General features: G+C 38.7%; 1 long non-coding RNA gene across 6 annotated transcripts in view; it reads right to left on the reverse strand.

The window, feature by feature from the left end:
• LOC103879667 overlaps nucleotides 1–27,430 on the reverse strand; it is an 86,154-nt gene that overhangs the window by 36,247 nt on the left and 22,477 nt on the right. For 3 of the 6 annotated variants that reach the window (XR_002518674.2, XR_001897328.3, XR_001897327.3), the window contains 2 exons: nucleotides 24,801–24,871; nucleotides 7,768–7,917 (listed from right to left, as the gene is read on the reverse strand). This is a non-coding gene — a long non-coding RNA (uncharacterized LOC103879667). Of the gene's footprint in view, nucleotides 1–5,514; nucleotides 7,637–7,767; nucleotides 7,918–24,800; nucleotides 24,872–27,430 lie in introns of those variants that run through there. The other 3 variants (XR_004180049.1, XR_001897329.3, XR_002518675.2) reach the window with 2 other exon arrangements.

Below are 27,430 nucleotides of genomic sequence, written 5' to 3' on the forward strand. Positions count from 1 at the left end.
TGGGCGTGATCTCCACTCACTGCAAGCACCGCCTCCTGGGTTCATGCCATTCTCCTGCCTCAGCCTCCCAAGTAGCTGGGACTACACACGCGGCTAATTTTTGTATTTTTAGTAGAGACAGAGTTTCACCACATTGGCCAGGCTGGTCTCGAACTCCTGACCTCGTGATCCACCCGATTCTGTAATCCCAAAGTGCTGGGATTACAGGCGTGAGCCACCGCACCTGGCCAATAGATCATTTCTTAAAAACTTAAAACACAAAAAGCTAGACTGAATTTTTCTGTCAAATTTAGTGATATTATATTCCTTTTACAGATAGGCATGACTGACTGCAAATAAACAAGTGGGCCCTGTACAAAAGCTGGGAAGGATTTAAAGTTCTTCAAAAGATTGTTATTAATGGGTCAGATTCAGAGACAATCGACTAATTCTGGTTCAAGTAGGAAGAGATTTGCTATCTTTCTTTGCCTTCCTTATAAAAAAAAATCAAGATTTCAAATATTTTATAAACAACTTTTAGCATATTCAATAAATTTGTTTATTATGTATTCTGATTATCTACTGCTACATCAAAGCCCACTCTAAAACTTGGTGTCTTAAATGCAGTTTGGGCAGAACTCGGCAGGAACAGCTCATCTCTGCTTTACTCAGAGCAATTCAGACTGGAAGCTGGGACTATCTGAAGGTTCACTGATTCAGCTTGGATGGATGAAATTGGCTGTCAGCTGAGACCTCAGCTGGGGCTAGATCCACAACACCAAGCCTCTCCATGTTGCCTGGGCTTCCTTACAACACGGTGGCTCATCCCAAGAGAGTCGATCAGAAGCTGTGTCACCTCTTTTAACCTAGTCTTTTAAGTCAAAGAATTTGCAGACAGGTTTTTAAACCACTATACTGTGCTTATCAAAAATGCAGATTCCTCACCATTCCTTTCAAATACATGGCCATATCAGGAGCTTTAATAAAAGGAGCACTGCACCGAGACTCTGGGAAACTAGATTCAAATTCTGATACAGATTCAAGACTTTCAACATTCATGGATGTTAATTTTCCATGTTCAGAATGACCTCAGCTTCCACCCTAAACTGGAAAAGGAAGAGCAAATTCAACCCTAAGTAAGATGAATAAAGAAGATGATAAAGAATAGAGTTGAAATGATAAAGTAGAGAATGGAACAACAATAAAGAAAAATAGATAGAAATCAAAACGTGGTTCTTTGAGAAGATGAATAAAATTGATAAATCTCTAGCCAGGCTAATTGGGGAAAAAAGAGAGAAGAATCAAATTATCCATAATCAGGAATGAAAGCAGGGCTATCACTACAGAGTCTACTAGACTAGAAAACTGGTATGTTACAGATGAAGTTGAAGTGGGACAGAAGAACAGAGAGATGCAAGGAGGCAGATGACACAGTTCAAGTATTTAGCAGAGAAAAGCAGTGAAGGCAACTGGCAAAACACAGTATCTAAACTCCAATAAGACACTTAAAGCCACTGATGGGCCAATCCCATGAAAGTAGAGTGGAGAAGAGTGGTAGGCACGTCAGCAGCCACCAGCAGTGACATCTTGCAGCAGGTAGCAGATGACTTTGAGGCCACAATTGGGTTTCGGTACCCCTGTCCCTGGGCAGAACTGTGCTTCCTCTGGACATTGAACTTTCTGCTATTATTGAATCAAATCATACAGAACTATCATTGCAGGCTTATATGACCAACTCTCCTACTAAACACATATGTTCCATATAGGCAGGGAATATATTTTGTTCATTTTTGAATCTCAGCACCTGGCATGTTACCTTCGTTGCCTGGGACTCAGCAGGTGCTCATAAACAAATGGAACCGAACTATCAAGGTCAGAATGGAAAACCAGTCTCAAAGGAGTAAGAGTTTGGGGCAGGTTGTCAAGCTAGGATTTAGAACTCAAGATAATAAAGGCCCAGTTATTAGACGTTGTGTTGGTCTAAATTCTATAACCAAGACAGACCATCGGTTACCTGATTCAGTGCTGAGGTACTGAGTATGAGTGGCAACAAGGCCAATCTGCCTGAACTCTTAAATAAGGGCTCCTTAATTTCCCCCAAAATGAATCCTAAAGCCTGGAGTGTAAGCCATCAGGAAGGGAACAAGTAGCAGGGATAGGAAGATCTGTAGCTATCCCATGTGAAAGAGAGCCGCAGGCAGCCTGTGAGACTCTTTCTGTTATTTGCTTCTAAGATCATTCTGCTTGGAAATGGGGCTGCCTAAGACCCAGTACACTCTGGATAATATGACTGGGCATCTCCCACTGTGCCATGAGGCTTCTCCAGGCCAGACCTCTCTGCCGTAAGCCCATCTATCTGACTGCTTCTAGACACCCACAGGCATCCAATAGAGCTGATTGCCATCCCCCAAACCACTGTGCTCCTCTGCATTCCCTGACTCTGACTCCGAGCAACAGAATCGCCCCCAACCAGCTGGCCAAGCAGAAGCCAGGCCTTGAGCATGACTCCTTGCCTCACTCATTCCCAACTTGCAATCCTGTTCCTTATCATCACTCAACATGATCTCCTCTTCCAAGACATCCTTCCCTGACCCTGAAAGAGTTTCTGTGCCCTCTCTCCTGTCTTCCCATGGCATACCTTGATCATGCCCTGCCATACTTCCGACTTCCTCACCGGACCGGAAGTATCTTCAGATCCTGGACCGTGTGTTACTATACTGACCAAATGAAATGTTTGCTCCACAAATGTTTCTTGGCCAATGAATGGCCAATTAACAAACAAGTTAATCCACAGTTCTTGTAAACCATGCCACCACCTAGCACTTCCTAACCCCTGCCCCTTCTTCGTTTTTCTCCATAGCACTTACTGCCTTCTAACGTATCATAATTAACTTCTTTCTTTTATTTGTGGTCTCTTTGTCCTCAACACCACTCCTTGAATGTAAGCTCCATGACAAAAGGGTTTTTTTGTTGTTGTTGTTTTACTTCTGTATCCCAAGGGCATGAATCGTGCCTGGCACTTAGTAGGCACTTAATAAATATGAATGAATGCTGAGCCTGTGCTGCTCAGCGAGGTTCAGATGGCCATGGCATTGTCTCGGCAGCTGTTACCCTAGGTTTTCTAGCAGTCATGCCTCCCAGTGTGCTACCCTTTCCCCATCTGGGACATACTTTCCTCATTGGCCTGAACAGCTTATTTTAGGGCAGCTGCTACTGCTGCAGAATCAGCTACTAAAGAAAACACTTCTCATCTTAACATCTGGAAAACTCACTCTGGGTTTCAACTCTTATGCACTCATGTGCCAGGAAAAGTACCTTTTTCATTTTTTACAGTCAAATACTCAAGTGACTAGAAAATATTATTTTCAAAATGCATTTATGAGGAACTTGTTTGTTCCTGAAAATTCAAATGTTTGTCAAATTTTAAGATTTTTTTAAAACTTGGTTTCAGGGAATATTAAATTTTGATGTATGTTCCAAAGTCAGTGCTAGGAAAATCACCTCTATTTTTGTAATTACAAAGTCAAGGTTAGGGACTGCCTATAGTCAGGATTTAAAAAATTCATAAGAGGTCTAAAATGCCACTAAAATGATGTTTTCATGATTCCTTACATAAGAAAGGAAGAAACTGTTTTTCAGCACTTTAGATTTGGCATACTGTTTAATTCTCATGACTCTGGAATATAAGTATGACTACACCCATTTCAGAATTGAAGAAACTCTAAATCAGAGCAGTTTAGTAATTAATGTGATATGTTAATCCTCAACAAAAGAAAGAGATCTGAAATTAATATGGTAAAATAAGATTTGACACAGAGAAAGGGTGGGTACGTAGTTGTTCTCATATATATTTTTCTGTGAGCTTTGAGATGCTTCCTAACAAAAAAATAAATCAATATATCATGGCAATACTTCACCGTCATTACAGTGCCAATTAGGAGCAGAGCCTAGATACAAATTCACACCTGTTTAATTCAGAAGTCTATGTTTTTTCCACAATATTGTGCTGCCTCCCCTGAGTAGAAACTATTATATATGCTTGAAATAATACATAACCAAGTTGGAAGACCTGCAAGGTCGGTGTAACTCATCATTAAATAGAATTCTTATTAGCAGTACTAATAATACAAATGTGACAAGTATTTTGGATTCATATACTACCTTTTATCCAAATCATTGAAGTGATTCTGTAACCCTAGACAAGGAGATTTGGAAAAGTATCCCCTGTTCCTAATAGCATCTTAGGTTATTGCCTATAAGCTTAAAACCAGACTCTCTTTCTTACAATTCAAGATAGAATTAAAAATAAGGAGCATTAAATTTAGGAAATGTTATAGTCAAAGAAGAAAATGTGAATAAACCAAAGAAAGTAAGTAGGTAGGAGGTAGCTGAGAGTGAGTTCTGGAAGAGGAATGAGAGAGAATGTTGAGACTCAAAGAATAAGAATAGGAAAGAGTGGGAGGGAAATGATTATATAAAGAAAAAAAAGCATTAAAATAAGCAGAAAGTGAGGTGAAGTCTGAAGGTGGAGAGAGACAAGAGTTAGAGAAAAGAAAAGAAGTATAGAAGAAGAAAAATTAAAAATTAAAGGAAAGAGAGGGGTAAAGAAATTGTGAGGGAAAATGAATAACATAAAGGAAAAGGCAGACACAGTCTGCCAATCATTTCAGAAATGAGTCCCATGTCCTGCCATGTGGGTTTTTCCCTCCCTTTACTGATAGTAACAAGATAACAACTTTGAGTGATACATTTTGCAATAGCAAGGTAATAAATTAAAAGCATCAGTGAGCAAACAGACCTGTCACAATGAAAATTAAGCACTGAGGAATGCTAATTCAATTCCTACACGACATAATGCTTAGAAATGTGGCGTGTGGCACCAAAATATGATGTTGTTCTGAAACCGTTTTCAATTCTGCAGCGAGCCTCCAGACCACAGGCTGCTGCTACGGACTTGATTTCTTCCATCCCTAGTCCAGTCCACCAAGCTGTGGATTGGAATCTGACTCCATCTTTACTACCAAACAAGCAGGAGGAATCCTCATAGCATACCCCTAAACCCACACAGGCTCCTACCAGCATTCTTAACCAGCATGATGATGCGTGGAGCACCGTGTTACATCAGCAGGAACACACATCAGTGTAAAGGTGCACTGTTATGAATGAGTTTTTCTTTCTCTTTTTCAGGGGACTTTTCCCCCCCCCCAAGAGATTTGCTCTGTCATACATACAATTATAAATTTATCAGTTTAGAAAATTTTTCAAAAAAATATCAACCATATGCCAGATGATCTGTTAAAGATGATCTTTATGTATAAGCAGTTTTTTTTTTTTTTTTTTTTGAGACAGAGTCTCGCTCGGTTCCCCAGGCTGGAGTGCAGTGGTGCCATCTCGGCTCACTGCAAGCTCCGCCTCCTGGGTTCACGCCATTCTCCTGCCTCAGCCTCCAGAGTAGCTGGACTACAGGCACCGCCACCACGCCCAGCTAATTTTTTGGTATTTTTAGTAGAGACGGGGTTTCACCCTGTTAGCCAGGATGGTCTCGATCTCCTGACCTCGTGATCCGCCCGCCTCTGCCTCCCAAAGTGCTGGGATTAGAGGCATGAGCCACCGCGCCCAGCCCTGAATAGGAAGTTTCTAAGGAAAAGTGACATAAACATATGTACAACATATATACACAAATGTGACCATATAAGCAATATGCACATCTCACCCACTTTGCCATTATTTCAAGCTCCTACCACTCACTTAACTTGTTAAGTTAGTTAACAAGTGGGAGAACCACTAACTCCCAACCTCCCATTGTGATGTTGAAAACTACCCTAAGCGGTACAACCACCAGAGCCCTGGATCTTCACTCCCAGGCCCTTTCCTTGTACCTTCAGCCCCATCAACACTGCAGCCCCCCTTGGCAGATCCCACCCATCTCCATGACTGACCCAGCCTCCCACCTGCCCAGCCAGGCTGTTCCCTGCATGGACACCCTGTGTGAAGCCCTGAGGGCTGCACTGCTGCCGCAGGTCAGGAGCGGAGTGGACACTGTCCTCAGGCTCAGAAGAGCTGGGTTGGAGCCCTACTTACTAATTGTGTGGCTGTGGGCAATTGATTTAACCTCCTGAAGCTTCAGTGTCTTTACCTTTAAAAATGGGAACAGGATCTCCTCTACTGTCTTCATAGGATTATAGTGAAGACTCTGTGAGCCTAATATATGGGAAAGTATTTTCTAAGTGCTAAAGTGATATATACCTACTCACAAGCAACCTTTTTACCAATATAAGGTGGTAAACAGTGGCCCAGTTCTACAAATTACAGTATAGTGGAAAGGTCACTGACTTGAAAGTCAGGATATGTGGATCTGGTCTTGCCTTTGCTGGATAACCCTAAGCAACAGCCTTAACCTCTCTGATCCTTTGTACAGTTTAATAGTGTTACTAAATTTGAAGATCTCTGACAACCTCTCAAGTACCAATAATCTGTGAGTTTAGAGCAGCATTGTTCAACTGCGCATGTGTTAAGTAAGCTTTTAGGAGCCAGCCTGGGAAAGGAACTAACCCTATAACATTGCTTATATGGAAAAATGAGTTCTGAGTGCTGACAACTAGCTTTCACGTGAATTTCTGGAACAAAATCAATTCACAGTTTGGAGATTGCTTTTGTCACTATGATAGATTTCCATTACAAACAAACAAAAGACTTTAGTGAACTTGGGAAATATCTCCATGCTGTTCTGGAGTTGATTTTCCACAACATTGGTGCTCTGACAGTGGATGAGACTCAATTTTTAGTTAACCAAACCACCACCATTTCTAAGGACAAAGTGGATTTCCCCTTTGGCAGATGATTGTGTGTGTGTGTGTGTGTGTGTGTGTGTGAGTGTGTGTGTGCGTGCACGCATTGCAGGGGCAGGGGAGGGGACTGACATAGGATTTTATTTAAAATGTGACATTATACGAAATTATGTTATAAAAAGTGCCCTGAATTTTTAGAAAAAGAATTCTGCAATAGCCAAACACACTTTTATTGCTAATCTTTATATTTTTCCTTATATTATTCTGACATTACTGTTTAAAGTGAAAAAAGAAAGTGGGTAATGTATCCCTTAAAAATTCTAATAAAGGCAATGTATTACTACTCTCTGAAATTAAAAATTAATATAAAATTAAAATACTTCCTTCTTCAATTGCCCTCCTCCTAGCAGGGAAGATGTGGACTTACATTAATCCAAGGGTGCTGAGAGCAGCAGAGAATCTCTGGGCTGACTGCCCTTATTACGGTGATGAACAGATAACAATGTGCTAATGGATGGAATCCCAAAACATAGAAAAGTAAGTCTCTGATTTGGCTGGCCAGATTGATCAAAATTTCAGTGGGATTATTTTCTTACTATAAGAGAGATTCAAACAGTTGTAGTAACAGTCTGAAGGTACGAAGGAGGGTGGAGATATCCTAGGATATTGTTGTCACAGAAGCTTAGGGATACAGAACAAAATCTTACCCTTGCCAAGCTCTGAATGGGGGACAACCCAGATGGAGGAAGAACCAACAGACCCAGAAACCTGATTTTAAAACCCACGTAGAGTGGCTCCCATCCAATTTCAGAACCCAGTTCAAGTGCAGCCTCCATTCTGCCAATGGGCCATGTCTAACTCAAGGAGATCTGGCACAAACAAAACAAAACAAAACCCTTTTGTTCCTCCTCCAGAATCAAGAATCCAAGGAGCAATGAAAATGTCACAAAGCAATATAAAGAAACCTCACTATTATGACACTGGAAAATAATTCACTTACCCGACTATCGATCCATTCCCTTCGAGGTCCTAAAGATCCCAGGCTCTTCCTGCTCCCCCCATCCATCATAAACCTCCATGGCACAGGCGAAGTCTCCCTGAATATTCATGGCAGAAAGTCATTCCATCATGGCCCAGTTGATCACAGCTGCTGAGTGGCAGAGGCACCAAATATATCATCAAAAAAGAAAAGCTGATGGATGTACAGGGGGAAATAATAGACACTGGGGACTCCAAAGTGGGGGGTGGGGTAGGAAGGGGGAAAGGGTTAAAAAGTTACCAATTGGGTACAATGTTCACTATTTGGGTGACAGGTACACTAGGAGCCCACACCTCACCATCATATCATATATCCATGTAACAAACCGCACATGTAACCCTTGAATCTACAAAAATTTTTAAATTTTAAAAAATTAAGGAAAGGTTGTAAACACTGCTTCCAATGAAGATCTCATAGCTGTTTCGTTACCTAAATCGATGTGAAGATGGCAAAATTTCAGTGGTAATTTTTAATTATTCTGGAAACAGAAAAACATTCTCCACAGAACACTATTGGAAATAATTAAATCAATGCCCCACAGACACAAAGAAATTCTAACATTCTTTTTCTAGTGTATTAGTTTATTTCTCTATGCTGGATTTCATTCCAGAAAGGACCTGCGGTAATCAGAATGCCTTACAATCACGTGTTAAAGGCTCTATTCCTGAAATGCATTGAGTTTGTTCTTCAGGGTAAAACTACTTTGTTCTTGGCATTTCTTATGGGAACTGATGACAGGCCAAAGTGTTGCCAAATGAGAGAGAGCTGAGAATCTCTGGGCTGAATGCTCCTCCTACAGTGATGAACAGGTAAGAAGGTACCGATAAATGGAATCCCAAAACACAGAAAAGTGAGTCCCTAATTTGGCTGGCCACATTGACCAAATTTCAGTGGAGACACTTTCATATTATAAGAAGAGAGAATCAAACTGAAAGAAACACAGAAAGGGCCTGTTGTTTATAATGGAAAAATTGAGTGTATGTAATAAGTAGCTAAAATGCAGTGTTCATGGGCTCATCTTACATGTTCCAAAATTAATGTTTTGGTGGATGGTTTTTAGGATAAAAATAACCACCACAACCTAAGAAATCACAATTTTATGAAGACATGTTACTGTAAGACATTTTTCTCACGTATTTTCTTTCTATTGCAGATTAAGCTGTATACACTGTTGAGAAGTTAATGCTTTCCCATTCAACAAAATTTTATGTTCTACTCATTTTGTGGCTTATGATGAGATGCACAGATGTTTTTTCCAAAGTCATGTTTAAAACATCATATTTCTAAACAAAAATAAAATGAACTATCCATGGTTAGGTTCCAGAAATAGTCCACCACACAGTTTTTCAGAAACGGTGTCAAGAATCCTGGCAGCTAATGTATAAAAGTCACTGTGCTTTTGCCTACCATGGTGGTATTCTGTGTCTCATGTGCTTTCCAGAAATTATTACCATCAAGTAGATATTAACATTGTCACCCTCTGACAATATAATGTATTCATGGAAATGAAAAATCAAAAACAAAAAAGGTGAGTAATATCATTTTGTCAATTGTCAGGCCTCTAATAGGAATCAAATTAGGGCTTCCAAGATTTAGCTGACTGGGCACAATGCTAGGCAAAGCGACAGCACTAGCTGCTACTTCCCCTCTGCAAGAGATCAAAACAGCCCCTCAGGGGAATCTTTGTCTTAGTCAATAGATCCTTCTGAGACTAAGATCAAAGCAGGCATGTGTTAAAAATATGATCGTTGGAGGATTTGATGAGCTGATTACAACAAAGATGACACTGAAGTGGCCAGCATGTATTGATCATTGCTATGAGTGAAGCCTCATACCAAAGGCTTTATATAAATTAGTTCTTTTAATCCTTACAACAACCCCTTGGGATAGGATTATCAACACCATTTTACATATGAGGAAATAAGTGTGTAATGACTGACTACCTTGCCCAAAGGTACATGGCTAAGAATTAGTAAAGCTGTGATTCAAATTCAGATGGGTCAGTGTGCCGACCTCTTCATTTGCCAGGTTCACTCTGCACCTAACTGCAGTGCCAGGTGGTCGACCTCTATAAACTGCATCCGTGGGTGTCAGTGTCCTTCCTTCTGGATTCCAGTTGATTCATCCAATGGGAGCCAATCAGGAGATCAGAGGCTGAGGTTCTTATTCCCTGGGCTTCCCTGCTGTGGAGTCACCTCAAGCTGTCTATGTCCCTCAACTGAAGACCAATATGCTTCCCAAGATGGCACTCTCTACAAGACTCTCTCCCTCAAATTCCAGGAACCAGTCTCTCCACTCCTTCACCACTTCAAGTCAGAGGCAGTAACAGCTATTTGCTAGCTCTGAGGTTCTGCACCATCCAATGTGATTTCACTCCATCCTTATATATAGTCTGTGAATTAAATCTCTCATAAATTAAAATAATTTGAATGCATCTGTTGATTCCAGCTAGGACCCTAATATAGTCTGATTCTACAAGTCATGCTCTCAACCACAAGGTGAAACTCCCCACTAAGTTATTTCAGAGTCTTAGGTGGTCATGCTCTAGGATAAAATTAACTGGACTCTAGTATTACCAGTATAAGGTGAGGTCCCTGGAATTAGGGTCTCTGTTAAATCATTTCCTTACACCTTCTTTGTATTACTTTATTCCTTTCTAAGTCATATTATATTTTATATTATGGATGGAATTATCAGTTTAAATATTAATAAATACTTATAAAATCAATAATTTCCACTGAAATTTGATCTTTCAGAAAAAAATGGCATGTTTTTCCTTTCTAGGTCTCAATTGTCTAGGACTTGGTTTTCTTTCTTTTGTGAGAATCTAAGCAGTAAAATAAAGACTGCTGTGAATATTCATGTTCAAATTTTTTAGAATATTGAATGGCAAAGTAGCTTCTGCTGTCTCTTCCTCTTTCTTTTAAGGATAGTGGCCATATTGGATTAAAGCCTCATCCTTATGACCTCACTTAAGCCTAAATGCCTCTTAAAAGGCCTTACCTCCAAATACAGTCACATTCTAAAGTACACATAATTTAATCCACAACAGATACATTATAGACTTTGTTGTTATAACAGGTTTTTATTGTTATAACAATGCTGCAATGAACAGTCTTGTAAATATATCTTTGTACATGTGTGAGTATATCCATATAACAAACTCCTAGAAATAGAACTGCTGAGTCAAAGAAATACATGTATGTATATACTGCCAAATTGCCCCAAATTTGAACCTCCATCAACGGTGTCTGCGAGCAGTCACTTCCCCTCACACCCAACACATGGCATATTATTGAGCTCTTTTTTATCTTTTCCAATCTGTAAGTGAAAAAAATACCTTATTTTGATCTGCTGCATTTAATTATAAGTGAGGTTTTCTACAATATAATTTCTTAAAAGATGATACCATCCTTTTTTTATACGTTATCATATTTATAGTGATTAAGTGCTTACATTCTGTATATTATTTTAGGGAACTAAAACTGATAAAATATATTTACTTGAGTCTTACAGGCCGCTATTGGCACTTTGGTTCCAATATATCTAATCCAATATAAAAAAGCAAGGCCAAACATGCTTTGCATAGAGTCTGTTCTACATAAGTCCTTGCTGAATGAAACTGGTAACTGATCCCATTTACTATCAGTTCTCAAGGCTAACAAAACAAGTCCCTAATTATCAGTTCATTGTTGAGTGGTTATGCGTCTCTCAATATCTTTATGTTAAGTCAAGTCTTTTTTCCTCTAGTGATTATTTTCCAGTTGGCATGTACGTAGGACCTAACCTAGTGTTTTCAAATTGGTTGAAAGAAAAAAAAAGACTGTTTTTAACTTTAAACTTACCTAGAAAAGTTGGGCAAATACATCAAATTTAATGTTTAGCCCAGGACTAGCACATACTAAACTGTTTTTGTGCACCACTATGCTTTTAGAGCCTCTGTAAGACATGATGCAAGAGCAGCCTCAAGATAGGAGTCCCTATTGGAAATGGGCATTCAGTAGGAACCAGGACAAGTTCAAATGAATAGGCAAGTTGTCGGGAGAAAGATAAGTATGTTTATTATGGAACATAAAATTTTAAAAAGAAAAAGACTTTTTAAAGACTTCGGCGTGGGTGTATTTATTGGAATGGGGGCCCCATAGTGAAGGAGGAGATCGTTTTTATATTTAATAGAACTGTCCATGTTTCCCAAGTGCCTCTTAATAGCAGCAGTAATATTTACGAACAGATACACTAGTCAATTCTGTTTGCCACATGTAAATCTAAAAGTGCATGTTCAGTTTCCCATGTTCCAGGATTTCATCATGTTTTTGGCAAGCACACATACACATAAGGAGACCTTTTGTTAAACCACATAACTCTGATCTTGTTTATGAGCTCTAAAATTAAATTATCTTGCATAAATGCTCAGAAGGTAATTTTCATATTAGTCTCAATGGTCCACAGTACCACCACAAAAGATTCAGTCACAATTCATTCTGTGACACTGGGCAGCCTGTCAGCTTCATTGGTGGTACAATGTGCTGCTTCATGGGAGTTTCATGACCTACAGACTCTCAGGCATTTGCAGAGGGAAAGAGTAGCTGGAAATACTTTTGCCAGATCTGTGGCAAACACATTTACTATTGAATAAAGAAAATATACTACATACCAATGCAACAGAAGGAAGACTATAGTTCAGAGCCTGCAAACTTTTTCTGTAAAGGGCCAAATAGTAGCTATTTTAAGTTTTACAGGCCATACAGTCTCTGTCACAGCTACTAAACTCTGCTTTTGTATCACAAAAAACAACCATAGACAATACATAAATGAACAGGCATAGGAGTGTTCCAATAAAACTTTATTTACATAAAATGCATGGCAGGCCAGCTTTGGCCTGTGTGCCACAGTTTAACAACTCCTGCTTGAGACTATATTGATCCCTCTCTTCTCTGGGATCGTCCCTCGTAAACATACACAGTTACTATGTGTCAAGCTCAACTGAGCTTTTTAAAAATAATTCCATCCTCAAAACAGCTCTGCTATTATTATCTCCCCAATTTCATAGATGAGAAAACTTAGGCACAGAAAGGTTGAGTAACTTTCCCAAGGTTGTGCAACTAGTAAGTGGCAGAGCTAGAATGCAAACCCTGGCAATCAGATCTCAGAGACCACAGCTTGCCACCCTCTCCTGTGAGGTTTTAAACTGTGCTAGAGTTTGCAAAAATTCATCTGCCCTTCCAGGTTCTTCAACTCTGGCTGGTACCCAGAGCAGATTGTTCTTGAGGTCCCAGGTTGACTCTAATCCCTTGTTAGACTTCTAGAAAAGAAATACAAGGAGATTCTGAGGTTTCCAAGTCTACCCTGGTATTTGGAGGTTCTCAGATGCCTTGTAATGGGCTCTGGAGCTTTATCCAGCACCTTTTCTCAATTTGCTATAAGTCAAGATGTTACTGTGTTGCCTAAGAAATAATTTAGGATAATATTATGCTACCAAAACATGTTATTTAAAAAACAAGAGAAGACACTAGAAACTTGCCATATTTCAGGTAAAATTAATGACTATAGAAATAAAAATGCAGGCCCGTTCATCATGTGAGGACATAGCTAGAAGGTGCCATCTATGAACTAGGAAGTAGCCTTCACCAGACCCAGATCTGCAGGCATCTTGATCTCAGACTTCCCAGCATCCAGGACTGTGAGAAAAAATATCTGTTGTTTATAAACTAGGAGGGAGAAAGAGATTTACCCAAAGTTCTCCTATAACCCAAAAGTATGGTTCATCTGAATGAAAACAGATGAACTTTGTCATCTTAAGTAAGGGGATACCATGGTGAGGTTTGGAATTTATCTCTTGTAAATCTGAAAAAAGTAAACAAATCCTAACTATTGATATTCTGATAGCACTGAGGACAGGAGTTGAATTGTAAAGTGCTGCTTACCTAGCATTCTGCATGACTTGGTCTTCCCTCACCACCCTATCTTACCATCGGAATTTGTCTTTTGATTGACACTTACCTCTTTCAGTAGGATTAAAACCACCATCCTAGATAATTAAAGATGAAAGTAAACTGAACATTCCCTTTTGGAACTTGGAAACTCCCTGCGGTTGCCAGAAAGAACTTGAAATGCTTTAAGATTGAGATTATACATTCAGTCAAATCAGCAATTATAAATTACTAGCTTTGTGCAAGGCTTTAGAACATAAGTAGAATGAGAAAAGAGGTTATTCTCTGAAACAGCCTCTGAGAAGGGGAAGTGGGTGTTTTCACATCCCATTCATAAAACCTAAGGACAAGTCCATAAACTTTTCTCTGGCCTTTACTGCAGAGCAAAGAAAATCCACTGTTTCTATTTGTTAAAAAGCTTCAGCTTTTATGTCTTGTGAGAACAGAGAATGCTTGACCCTAAGGGGCCCACAAATCTTATGCAGGACCTTTTTTGTAAGTTAAAAAACAAAACGAGGATATTTTATCATGCAAATGTGTCTTGTCATTCATTAGAAAACACCACTGTGGTATTGTGACCTGGGTTCCTAATAAGCTCTGAAGTTTTCATCGAATAGGAAAGATATGAAAGAGTGGAGGAGGAGAAAACATATGAGGCCTACTATGTGCCAGACGCTGTGCTAGGAAATGTAATATGCATTGTTATACTAAGAAAATAGCTAGCTGTGGCCTGGCTCAGTGGCTCATGCTTGTAATCCCAACACTCTGGAGGCAGAGATAGGCAGATCGCTTTAGGCCAGGAGTTGGAAACCAGTCTGGACAACATAATGAAATTAAATTAAATTTCTTTAAAAGAAGAAAAAAAAATAGATAGTTGAAAATATCTTCTGTCTTCACTTTTTTTTGTTTCGTTTTCATTTTCGATTCATTTGAGGTGCCCAGGCACCATAAAGAGAACTCTTGGTCTCGAACTCCTGGTTCAAGGGATCCTCCAGCTTTAGCCTCCAAAGTAGCTGGGACTATAGGCACACACCACCACGCCTGGCTGTGTCTTCAGTTGTTGAAGATTGCCGATGATCATTTAAAATACTTTGTCATTTCAACTGCTCTCTGGAAAATATTAATTTTATAGGGAAAGCATTTCTTTCTTTTACACGAACACCTTCATTTAAAGCAGGCCGAGGAAGACTTCATTTCGAAGTCTTTGTCTTGCTCGAGGTCAAGGATTGTACCTGCCCATTTTGTAACTGCTGTGAAAGCAATGGAAGCTCCGCAGCACTTTCAGTTATCAAGCCCTTCCTTTCCATCTCCCAACTCCCATTATAGACTAATACATTTTTCAATATGAAGGCTCTTGTGTGTTCATGACTGTGATAAATGAAGCATGGCTGAAGTGGCTTTGCAAGCAGCTGGAATATCCCCTGGAGAAGTCATTTACATAATTAAACCTTGGAGCATCCGAACATGGTTCAGACTGTGACCTACTCTTGCATCTGAGGTGCCTCAGAAGCAGTGTTGTATCAAACACATCCTGCAGCTGCTTGATCAGCTTTGCTTCTCTATCAAGCCTTCTCATTGTGACTTGGAGAGCTTCTTCAAATACCACCTACGAGCCGCCTTTTCTTCCCATTTCCCACTTTGATTTTGCTGAAAACTCACTTTCCTTAACTTAAACTAATTTAATCTTTTTGCTGTTTTCTGTGTGCCCTGGATATCGGAGGGATTATTTAAGCTGTTTTAATTTTTAAAATAAAGAATATGGGGCTCTGATTATAATCATTTACTGAGTACCTAGGAATGAATGTCATACTCTTTGCTTTGTTTGGACAATTTATGTTTTCTTTATACAGATAATTCAGCTCCCTCATATAATCCCCACAGCAACCCAGAGAGGTACATATTATTATCCCTATTGTACAGAAGAGGAATCTGACCCTTACAAGTTAAGATAGAAATGGGTGGGACAGGCCGGGCGCGGTGGCTCAAGCCTGTAATCCCAGCACTTTGGGAGGCCGAGACGGGCGGATCACAAGATCAGGAGATCGAGACCATCCTGGCTAACACGGTGAAACCCCGTCTCTACTAAAAAATACAAAAAATTAGCCGGGCGAGGTGGCGGGCGCCTGTAGTCCCAGCTACTTGGGAGGCTGAGGCAGGAGAACGGCATGAACCCGGGAGGCGGAGCTTGCAGTGAACTGAGATCCGGCCACTGCACTCCAGCCTGGGCGACAGAGCGAGACTCCGTCTCAAAAAAAAAAAAGAAAGAAAGAAATGGGTGGGACAGTGATAATGATTGAAACCTAAGTTTTGACTCCTGAACCCCACTGCTCTTAACCTTTAGGCAATATTGCCCATCAACTTCTCTTTATTCAAAGTGCCGAACACAAAACCACACATAAATGCATCCTCATAAATTATCTTCAGTTATGTATTTAAACTATATCTTTTAAAATTACTGTTGTAAGTCTACATGTAGATAAGCTAGTTCTCAACATTATTTTGTTTGTGGATGCCATAATTTGACAAACACTACGGACCCTCCACCCAGACAAAAGCACACATGCCACACATGCAACAGGTCTAGACGGCTGCCAACTTTAAGGGTTTCTTTCTGGCAGATTAGAATCCTTCTCAGTCGCAGGCTAACGTTGCCAGGCCATCTCTCTGCAGAGGTGACCAGCAGGCACTCCCATTGTTCGCTTTTATTTCTACTGAAGTGAAATGTACCCTTTCCATGACTACACCCTGGCCATGACACAGGGAGATGGCTCACAATAGACTTTCACACTGCTAAGTCCCCATGTCTTTAACAATGACATTAAAAACAGTGTGACTTTCTGCTCCATCAACCTCAAGAATGTGGTGTTGTTTTGCTATGCCAGTACATTTTTCCCTCCTGTTGAAATAGTCTTGACTTGTATATTACAACACATATAATAATAAGGCACAATTCGTTTTCCTAACATAGAAACTTTCAGAGAGAAAGGGTTTGACCACAGGGCATAAAAAAACAAACAAACAAACAAACAAAAAAAAAAAAACCTAGATATGAAAGGCAGTCTAGAATTGCATGGTAGTTAAGAGACCAAGTTTTGGCTTAAGGTGGCTACGAATTCAAGTCTAGGTTCTGCCACCTACTTCCTATGTGACCTCGAGCAATTTACTTAACCTCTCCGAGTTTCTTAATCTGTGAAACAGGGACAATACTACATTCTGCATGGTGTGAGTTAATGTTAAATGAGATTTGATGAGAAATACATGGAGCATGGCATAGAGTAAGCACTGAATGATGGGTGCTATTTTTATGTTATTCATAACAACAATTTTCAATGTGCTGGCTATCTGGCATGATTACAAAAAAAGGTATTCTAGTCAATAGACATTTTCCATATATATATTTATCATTGTTAAACATAATATGTGGATTTAAACTGTGGACTTTTTGCCTGTAACCAAAAGGAAATTCAATTAATTGAATTACTTCTTTTTATGGAATTAGAACATAACAAAAGTGCTTAAAGATGAAATTATATGATTACCCTATATTTTAATCATTTGGAAAGATCCTCTGGGCCTAGGGGTATAGTAAGAAATATTAATCATCATTATGATATAACAGATAGGAAGAAGTACAGAGTGAGAGAGGCTACCTGATGACAAAATATCAATTATTATTTTACTGTAGTAAAATATTCTATGATGTATCCTTTCATTAAGAAGTCATCTGGAAGATTTACTTATATTGAATTAAAGGTCAAATTGAAAATTGCAGATACCAGGCACTGCCTGAGCAACTTTATGTATTCCCTGTTATCATGACTCACAGCTCCATAGCAGGATAAAGATTATTATGACTCCTTTATGTTTAAAGCAATCGTGTAGTACACTACACAATTGTGTAGTATAAAGTAACTAGTACACTTGGCCCTCTATGTCAAAGTAACTAGCACAGTTCTTCCTGGATATTCATGGGGAATATCCTCTGTAAATACTAAAATCCAAGGATGCTCAAGTCCCTTATAAAAAATGATGCACTTTTTTTTTTTTTTTTTTTTTTGAGATGTAGTTTCACTTGTCACCCAGGCTGGAGTGCAATAATGCCATCTCGGCTCACTGCAGCCTCACCTCCTGGGTTGAAGCGATTCTCCAGCCTCAGCTTCCCAAGTAGCTGGAATTACAGGTGGCCACCACCACGCCCAGCTAATTTTTGTATTTGTAATAGAGACGGGGTTTCACCATGTTGGCCAGGCTGGTCTCAAACTCCTGACCTCAGGTGATCCGCCTGCCTCAGCCTCCCAAAGTGCTGGGATTACAGGCATGATCCACCATGCCTGGCCTAGTATTTGTATATAACGTACACATATCCTACCATACACTTTGTTAAAATATAATAAAATATAAAGAAGAATCTCTAAGTGAAAGGTTTTATTTGGGAATATATATAAAAACAGAATTGCAATTCGGGGCATACTCACAGACCAGGGTGGTCTTCAGTATGTCCAAAGAACAAAAGAAAAGATTGAGGTTTCACTGGGAAAGAGAAATGTAAAACATTTCGAAAGAAAGTTCATTGGCACTAATGAGGTCTTTCTGAGTGGACAAGCTGTGATTGGTGAGTGATGGCCCTAGGTAAAGCTCTTAGAGTCACGGCAGGTCCATTCCGCAGCTACTAAAGCTGGTCTTAAGATTACAGCTGGTCATTTCAGCGTCTGGGCTTGCAAGACAGTTCCTGCAGCAGGTACTTTGTGCCCTGGGTGCTTTTTTCCCCTGTTCCTTCGACTTCGGTTTAGTTGGTTATGAAAAGCATAACTCCAATTTGTATAATCAATTTTCACAACTTTATATATTCACTTTATTACTTACAATAGCTAATACAATGTAAGCGCTATGTAAATAGTTGTCATAATGTATAGTTTTTTAATTTGTATTCTTTTTTATTGTTGTATTTTTTTCCCAAATATTTTCCATCAGCAGTTAATTGAATCCATTATGAGAAATCCACAGATATAGGAGGGCCGAGTGTAATTAGTACATCAAGATTCCAATCTTGGCCTAACTTCCAAAACCATGTTGTTGCTACCATTCTCTGCTGCCTGCCAAATTGTACAAGGAAAAATAAATAATTTTCAAACCCATCAGGAACTCTGCTAACAAAATGTCTTACTGGTTCCATCATCAATCTGATAACCTCCTGAGGAGGGAAATGGCAAAGTTTAAAGAATATGTATACAGAATCTGCTCTCTCTAGAATAAAGAGGGAGATTTCAAATTTGGAAAATAGAAGGTAGGAAGTTCAATAGAGGCTGAAGTGGTGGCTCACACCTGTAATCCTAGACCTCTAGGAGGCAGACAGTGGAGGACTGCTTGAGGCCAGGAGTTCAAGAGCAGCCTGGGCAACAAAGTGAGACCTCCTTCCCTACAAAAAGTACAAAATTAGCTCAGCATGATTATGCGCAGCTGTACTTCCAGCTACTCAGGAAACTGAGATGGGAGGATTGTTTGAGCCAGGAGTTCTAGGTTACAGTGAGATGTGATTGTGCCACTGCACTCCAGCCTGGGTGACAGAGTAAGAACTTGTTTCAAAAAAAGAAAAAGAAAAAGTTCAATAGAACTCTGATCTGAGACAACAATTCAATTCAAAAATACAACACTCTTTTTCTGGTTTATAAAGTGGCTTCATATGAATAAGCTGCCATACCAAACTAATTAAAACATCAGTTGTAAACCAAACTTGGCAATTTGATTACTTACTAATTTGAATAAAGCATCGCAAAGGGCCCATGATAACTGTATGCACAAATCATGAGAATTTCTCCAATTTTAATGAATCATATTTTTAGGAGATAAGCCACAGTTAAAAGTTAGTTTACGTGCCAATTAAGGAAGCTTTAATCATAAATAATTTGCCTATACCTGGAATAAAATTTAATCAATTTAGAAACATTTCCTTTTCATCTGTGCAAAGAAAAGAGTAGCAACTTATTTATGTAATTATCACCAAGAATTTGAAAAAATAAAAAGCATTAGAATTCAAGGACTAGAGTAGGACCCAGCATCAACTGGCAATCTAACATGAACTAATAATTCAGGCACTTCTACAGGTGCTGCTTAGCCCTTGAAGTGTCTCCTGTATAGCCATATAGCCAAGAAGGCTAATGAAAGATAAAGATCTGTTATGAGTTTTGCTAAGTCTCACAGAATACAGAGAATAAAGAAATTCTGTAGATTTAATTGATTTTATCCCCTTGATACCCCTGGCTTCTCAAAATAGTACCAGGCCCCTTTGTTGTTGATGTTATCTGACTTAATTTTTCCGTTAGGATCAAATTGTTATCAAGAGCCAGAAGTGTAGGTACAAAATGAGGTAAAATGTCTAAAGGTAAAATAATGCAAGTTAAGGCTCAGTTGGAAAAGCCAAGAAAAGTACTTAGATGCTTTGTTTTATTCAGGAGACTGTGCCAGCAATCCCTGACAGAAATGAACCAGTCAGGAAATCTCAGCCAAAGCCAAATATTTCTCTAGAATTCAGTCTTCTCACTTGAGCGTAGCTGTGTCATGCAACCTAATAATAAAGTCCAGAAACCATATTTTTCATAACTTTATGATAATACACAGACATGTTCAATGCTATAATGACTGCATTAATAGAAACCAAAGCATAGCACTGTGTCTCTGAATATAACAGAGGCAATGAAAACTTGCAGCCTGGACAACTGTTCTTAACTTTAAGTAGCAACAGAATTCAATAGCGGAGGAAGAGGTGATCAGAGCTTAGGAAACCTCCTCTCATGGTTGCTTAGGCATTCATTTTTCCAGCTCTTCATTTTTCCTTAATTTCCCTTTTTAAGCCACAGAAACACTAAAGAAAGTTTGGGAAATAATTAAAGATCATCACCCATATCCCTGCCACCTTAAAGCAATTACCACTTGCAATATTCTCATGTAGTCTTATTTTTTCATATATATAAAACCCCACTTTTCATATCAATAGGAATGTATTACATGCACCTTGCTTTTTTTCACCTAAAATGTTTCTTAGAGAGAATTTAATATTGGCATGTAGAGCTGTCTCATTCTTTCTAACAGCTACATATTTGTTTGGTGTATGGATGTAGCATAATTTATTTACCCAATTCCTACAGAATAAAAGGAATTGGGTACATTTTGCTATGACAAATAACACTGCAACAAGCATTCTAGTACCTAAATCTTTATGCAGATATGCAAGATACTGGTGGGATAAAATCCTAGGAGTGGATCTTTCGCTTGAAGTTTTACGTAATTAAAGTCACATAGTGTCTGTTATTCAGTTTTGCATCCTGGATATCTCATAATGGATATTACACACAGTGAACATTTTCCATGTTGTTGTATAGCCTCCAAGATTAAAGTTTTAATGGTTTGTTATTTCTTATTAAGTGGATACCCTCAACCTTCCCTCTATTGTTAGACAGTTCAACTGTTTCTAATTATGTGCCTCATAAAGAATGCAACGACTCTCCATATCCCCTGTGTCTTACCCTTGGCCCACTTGCACTCTCTTCTCACTGTATTTGTCTTCACAGGGAGAGGAACCTCCATTCTAGAACATGGGTGAGGCACCCCCATTCTAGAACATGCTCCAGGTCCCCATGACTCTGGAATTCCCAAATTGATCCCAAGTCCAGTTTCTAGGCCCATGTATCCCTCTTCCCTGTGTGCCAGGGGTGGCTGTTTGGGGAGATGCAGAGGATGTGGAGCTAGGGCTGCCAGCTGGGTCTCCACTTGCATGAACACAAGGCCTATGTCCAGTAGGACATAAACTAGGAGTGTCAGGAGAAGCAGGGAGCAGTCCCTGGACCTCCATTTATACTAGTTTACCCAGGCCCCCTAAATGTTGGAAAGGTTCTGCTGTAACACCCTTACCTTCTTTTCCCAGATTCAATAGAGTTCTCTAAAGCAGACTACTGAATTAAAAGTAAAATGGACCAACTAACCAACAACAACAACAACAACAAAACCCAAAACTTCATTTTCCAAAGTTATTTGTAAACTTACCTCTTTTGCACACCTGTCATATATTGCCAAAAATTATCACTTGCCAAATTTAAAGTCCTGTGCCATGAGAGATGATTTGAAATTGCATAAGGGACAGTGGCAAGAGGAGCAGTTGACTTCACTTCTGATCTGTACTATCAAAATCCTGCTATAGGGACAGGCAGAGTCGCTCACACCTGTAATCTCAGCCCTTTGGGATGCCAAGGTGGGCGGATCACCTGAGGTCAGGAGTTCAAGACCAGCCTGGACAACATGGTGAAACCCCATCTCTACTAAAAATATAAAACTTCACTGAGCGTGGTGGTGCACACCTGTTGTCCCAACTACTAGGGAGGCTGAGGCACAAGAATGGCTTCAATCCGGGAGGCAGAGGTTGCAGTGCCAAGATCACAACACTGTACTCCAGCCTGGGCTATAGAGCAAGACCCTATCTCAAAAACAAACAAACAAACCACCTTGCTCTATGAATTAGAGATCACTTTTCATGCCTGCATTTTGTTTGTTTCTTTTTTTTTTTTTTTTTGGAGGTTTTATTAGATGAATTCCAATGTCCTTTTTAATTTTTAATTTCTATGATTCTACATAACCAATTCAAACTTAAATTTTAAAATGCATTACTTTTTGTTCAAGCTCCTGGAGACTTTTACTGATCTCCTATTTTGTATACAAATGTTTGGGTGTTTGTTCTTCGCTTTTCATAGTTCATTTGAACTTGAGTTCCTCTTAAGTGAAGAACATTAAGGGGAAGAGAACAAAGAAATAATGAATGGCTTCTCTCTCAAAATACTTACAATGAGGCTCACCTTAAAAATGAGGCTCACAACCTGACACTTAGCTTTTCTACACCTAGGCAAACAGGGGGCAATGTACATCTAGTGCTAATTAAATTAAATATCCAAATACTGGGTTTTCAACAAACACAAACAAATTCAGAAGCATGAACTATACTACTTTACTTGGAATATCAATGACAGCCTGAGTAACAAAAGAATAAACCTGGATAAGAAAAATGCTCTGCTTACGGACTTTCCCTGGTAATATGCTGATTACTATCGCAGTTGATGCTGATCGGTGGGGTTTTCATCCCTAGGAAAGGAATATGTATTTCCATCCCAGGATTCAGACTTTTACTAATGACTACAATTAAAGCCACTGTTCAATAAGGGCTTGAACAGTAGACGGTAACTACATAGTATAACTATTGGCCAATTTGGAGAATTTGGAACATAATCAATGAAACAATATCAATATTTACCATCCTAATTATAAGTGACCTCCAAAAAACAACATGATGTTACATAATCTTTACACAATCCCTTTTTACTCTTGAAAAATTAAGAGAAATTCTTAGATTATGATTTCTGTAAATTGTTAGCAGAAACATGATTTTCTCTGAATCTTGCTGCTTGGTACAGATCATAACCCTAAGGAAAAAAGGAGCCTCCAGTGTTGTCTTTCTCTGGTGGAAAGTTAAATAAGACAGTGCTCAGGAAGGGACCATCGTAGGCATAGACATTTGTTCTCCAAACACAGAACTAGACTGAGATCTCCTCACATGCTTCTATCTATGGAATCTAGAATGAAAACGAATTTTAAAAACAAGTCGAACTCGAGAATGTTTTTAAAAATTCTACTTCGTGGATTTTTACAGTCAATACAAAATAGTCTTATGGTTCTTTCAGCATATATACTTAAATTCAGCCTATTAAAATAGAACTATATGAATTAGACTTATTAACCAAAATTAAGAGTACATGGTGCTAAAACAATTGGTTGATTCAGTGGCAGTATTTATAAGTATACTATAAATAATTCCCAAACTGGCGATCATCTTTAGAAACTTTAAATTTTTAATGTTGCTCAAGTCTGACTCTAAGCTTTTGAGTTTTCCATCTTAAGAAGCTCCCCTCCCTTACTCCTACATTGCAGCCCACTACATTATAGAAATATTCTCATACAGCTTTATTTGTTACATTTATATCTTTATTGCATCCCACTTATCTGTATTTGAACAAGCATTGCAAAAAGATACACAGCAAACTGTTAGCTTTGGTTATCTAGACTTTGCCTTTACACTGTATAACTGGATCCATTATTATATATATATTGCTTAATAAAGAAAGAAAACAGGCAAGGTGCAGTGGCTCACGCCTGTAATCCCAGCACTTTGGGAGGCAGAAGCGAGAAGATCGCTTGAGCGCAGGAGTTCTAGACCAGCCTGGACAACATGGCGAAACCCCATCTCTACAAAAAATACAAAAAATAGCCGGGTGTGGTGGCATACACCTGTAGTCCCAGCTACTAAGGAGGCTGAGGTGGGAGATTCACTTGAGCCCAAGAGGCGGAGATTGCAGTGAACTGTGATTGTGCCACTGCACTCTAGCCTGGGCAACAAAGAGAGACCCTGTCTAAAAAAAAAAAAAAAAAAAAAACAAAAACAAAGAATACTGTCTAGCTTTAAAAAACCATAAATGTAAACATTACCATGTTCCCTGCCAAAATGAGAAAAAGAATAGCATAAAACAATTCATTGGGGAATATTCAAATGTAAAAGCCAAATATTAATCCAGGTTCTAAATAACCAGTCCTTGTAAACTATAGAATAGTAACGTTTTTTTCTTTTCCCTCAAATGATTTGACCAAATGGAACAATAAATAAACCCATGCCAGATAAAATTAAACTGTGGTTCACCTAAAGATCAAGCTTAGGCTAATTAGTAAAAGGGGCCAGACCAGACGGTGATAACCAGCCCAACAGAAAGAGAAGCACATGATTAAGCAGGCAGATGGCCACTTGCAATTTAATGAGCAGACACTTTTTGATTTGGTTTGATGGCCCAACTAGGGAAGGTCTTTATCTTAAGCTTTTCCCTTGAGAGCCCTGTATGGCTGGACTCCAGTGATTTGTTCAGGTTTGAGCCCTTTTCCTCCCAGAAACGGCTTCCACAATTCATAAAAAGCTTAATGTCTATATCAAACAAGCACAGATCAGGGCGCCACACTCCTTTAGATGGCATGCTAACTTACTCTTTACTTCCGGCTTCTGGAAAAAGCAGAGTGGAAGGAAAAATAAAATGCTTTTTCATCTTCCAGCGATCCTGTTTAAAAAAAAAAAAAAAAGATTAAACAAAACTATATCTTACTTAAATCATTTCAAGACCCACCTTAAGTCAATGTTAGCAAAAATTTGTCGAGAGCCATATGAAGGTAGAATCAGCCCGCAGGACAAGGCCCAAGGATAGAAATGGATGAACTCAGGAGAGAGAAACAAGGTACAGATTTAAGAAGGGGCCAAAAACATGTCTTCATATTTCTCAATTTTGTTTAAAATGAGCACATCCTGTACCATTTATGATCAGCTCCAAAAGCTCTTCCCCGGAGCGAACTGTCCATACAAATAAAAAAGTGCCTGTTTATTAAATTGCAAGTGGCTATCATATATATTAGAAAGAAATACCAAACAAAATCATAGATATTTCTGACAAGATATAAGCAGAATATATACACCTTTTAAGTATTTTCTCTTTCACGTAAACATTTATAAAAACCAGGTGAAGAAACGAATGTGCAGAAAAGGGATTATGGCTCAGTCCAGCTATGAGTTTTTCAAGGGGTTGCAGCTCAAAAAGTATTTAAATAAATAAAAACTGGTGGTTTTTAAAGTCAGTCTGAAGTTACTGTCATAGTATCTTGGGTTTTGTTTTTGTTTTTGTTTTATTTTTCTAGATTTACATATATACAAAGCTAGGGAATGTAAAGAATATAATATATATTATAATATATAATAAAGTATACGTTATATTCTTTTTCTAGCTTTATATGTGTACATATATGTGTTACATATTTATATATGAATGTATATAAAGCTAGGAAAAGAATATAATATATATTTAAGTGTATATATAAACATATATGAAATAATATAATGAAATAATATACATACATAATAATAAATATATATATTTATTCATACATATATATGTGGTTGTCTGCATTAATTCCCCTTAAAAACCAAAATTTTCCAAACTATTTCTGCCAGAGTCAATATCCTTTTCATTCACAGCAAGTTCTAAATTGAAGACTTACAAATTAAAACTCAAACATTTTTTTACCAAATAACTTCACAAACATGTTAAACAGGAAAAGGAAGTTAGAGTTAGGAATTGCGAGGCTATAAGAATATTTCTTTCCTAAAGGATTGGATACGACTGCCAACAATTCCGTGGTTTTAGCTGCTTTCAAAAAAAGGAATGTGATAATAGCTCCTGGGTGGAATAATTTTGGCTGGACTTGATTAAATCTAAGCTTAAAACTTACAGAGAACAGCTTGGACTGCATTTTTTTTTTTTTTTAAAGAAACAGCATTGCATTTCATTTGACTGTGTCTTTGTCAGATTTGGGGCCTTTGGGGAGTCTGGCACCAGATTAGACACTAACAAAGCGAGCTGGAGTACCCTGGGTAATATGAGTTACATAACTCCAATCAACACTGATGAGTGTGTGTCTATCTAAAACCCTGCACGTGTAATTTTGGAAAGGAGTTCTAAATGATTTTAAGGCCCCTTCCTTTCACAAAGGGCTATCTTATTCAGCTCCCAGAAAGTAATCATTCCAAAAAGCACTGGGCACACCCAGCTGGTATTTTTGTTTGTATTCTATTGTCTTTTTCTTTTGGTAAATAAATCATCTTACAAAATGTAGAAAAGCATCTACATTTTGCATCCAATATCTTAAACTTTGTTCTTGACATTTTTCTGGTGACTTCAGGACACATGATTTTAACACCACTGGTGAGAATTTTAGAATACTTGAAAAAAATCAACTATATATTAAAGAACTCCTCAACTCTTTGTTTTCCAAATTCTAATACAAATAATATTCAATATGGAATACTGTTCTATGAGTTTCTGGGTCCAGGACAAGACGGATTTCTCCCCACTCCTTCTGCTAAGTACGGCTAGAATCTCTGGATATTATATATTAAATACACATTAAAAGACTCTGAAAGGTAGAACAAAAAAAGCAGCCTGTCTATGCACCTCATGATTCAAGAAAGATGCAGTGATAAGTTTCTTGGGTTTTCTTTTTCTTCACATATTCCAGACTTGGAGCTGGAAAAGCCAGCAGCTTAGAAACACTGAACAGCCCAGAAACAAACAAACAAAATCTCTCAAGAAAAGCAAGCACTCTCTAGCCAAAAGACCTAGAAGAAGCAGCCTGAAAGGAGAGAAAAGAGAAAACTTTTTTAGACAATAACTACTCTACTCCAACCAAACATCGTGAAAAAAAAAAAATGTGAACCCCGCCAAGCCCAATTAGCAAAGGCCAAAGGGCAAATAGGAACCTTACACTTCCATCTGCATCCAGCTGTAATAAAGTATCACTCCCTCTGCCAAGCCTGTGTCAGACAAGAATAAGTAGGGAGCTGGGACTTTCAACCCTGCTTGACAGTAACAAAGCACTCTTCTCTCTACGTGGGTAGTTTCAGAGAAGGCTGAATGAAAAGCCTGGACTTTCACCAACAATACAGCATCTGTGGAGGCCACCTGGAGAACAGTAACAAGATGCCCTTCCCTGTCCCAGCCAGTGTGGTGTCAGCAGAGGTCTAGCAAGAAGACTGAACTCCCATCTCTATCCAACAGTAACAAGGCAGCCTC

This window comes from Papio anubis, chromosome 19, assembly GCF_008728515.1.
Source record: "Papio anubis isolate 15944 chromosome 19, Panubis1.0, whole genome shotgun sequence".
Lineage (NCBI taxonomy): Eukaryota > Metazoa > Chordata > Mammalia > Primates > Cercopithecidae > Papio > Papio anubis.